Source organism: Chrysochloris asiatica, unplaced genomic scaffold (assembly GCF_000296735.1).
Source record: "Chrysochloris asiatica unplaced genomic scaffold, ChrAsi1.0 scaffold00179, whole genome shotgun sequence".
Taxonomy (NCBI): domain Eukaryota; kingdom Metazoa; phylum Chordata; class Mammalia; order Afrosoricida; family Chrysochloridae; genus Chrysochloris; species Chrysochloris asiatica.
In genome coordinates, this window is record NW_006408697.1 from 82,324 (window position 1) to 83,509 (window position 1,186).

Here is a 1,186-nt window from a genome sequence, read left to right on the forward strand (position 1 = left end):
TCTTGGCATAAATGAGTGTGTGCCTCCTGTGCCGCCTCACTTTCTTGAAAGATTTCAATTTGTATTCCATCAATTCCTGGTGCCTTGTTCTTTGCCAATTCCTTCAATACACCTTGGACTTCTTCCTTCAGTATCATTGTCTCTTGATCATATGCTACCTCTTGAAATGGTTGAACGTCAACCATTTCCTTTTGGCACGGTGACTCTGTGTATTCTTTCCATCTTGTGTTTATTTTTTTCTGCATCCTTCAATAATTTGACCAGAGAATCATTCAATAACAAAAGTCGAGGCTTGATTTTTTTTTTTTTTTTTAAATTTCCCCCAACTTGAGAAATGCTGAGCATGTTCTTCCTTTTTGGTTTTCTGATTAAATGTTCGGAAGTAGTTTGTCACTCCTTCTTCCTAATCCGTCTTTGTCTGGAAGCTCATCTGAAACCTGTCCACCATGAGTGACCCTGCTGGTATTTAAAATACCGGTGGCATAGCTTTCAGAATCACAGCAACTCACAAGCCATTACAGTATGACAAACTGACAGATGAGTGGTGGTTCTTTGCCTTGATGCCTCCAAAACACAGAATCCTAAACTGTCCACTTTTTGCCTGCATCAATCTCCTGCTCTCCCAGCATTTCTGGGTTGATCTGCATGTCTCTTGAAATGCAAATATCTCAAGCCCTGGATGGGGCTCAGGATTCCACCTAAAGTCCTATAGTCTGCGAACACTCAAACCAAGAATTCTATTTTTCCGAGGGAATTTCTAACTTCCTTTTAGCAAATCCAATTAAGTATAGGCTGAAGGTGGGTTTACAAGCTCACTGAAAGCATCACACCCAATGTTAATCCCTATCACACATGCATGTTTATTTCACAATGATAGGCAGGAAAAACCAATCACCACAAGGCAGTTAAACACAACCTTTTAAAACATTTAATTTCAGTCTTTTCTGCTCCATTGGACTAACCCAATTCAAATGTATATGGCCTTGTACCTCTGGTGGGATGAATTCCAGTAGGCCCTGGCCCACCATCAGCCCTGTTTTACCACAGTGTTATCAGATCCAAGAAAGTACAGCAGCTTCACCCCTCTGCTTAAGCATTTTTTCCTATGCCCCTTCATTTTTTCTTTTACAAAACCTCATAATTTCATAGATTTGGAGTCTTTGTAATGAATCTTGTTCATAGCGCC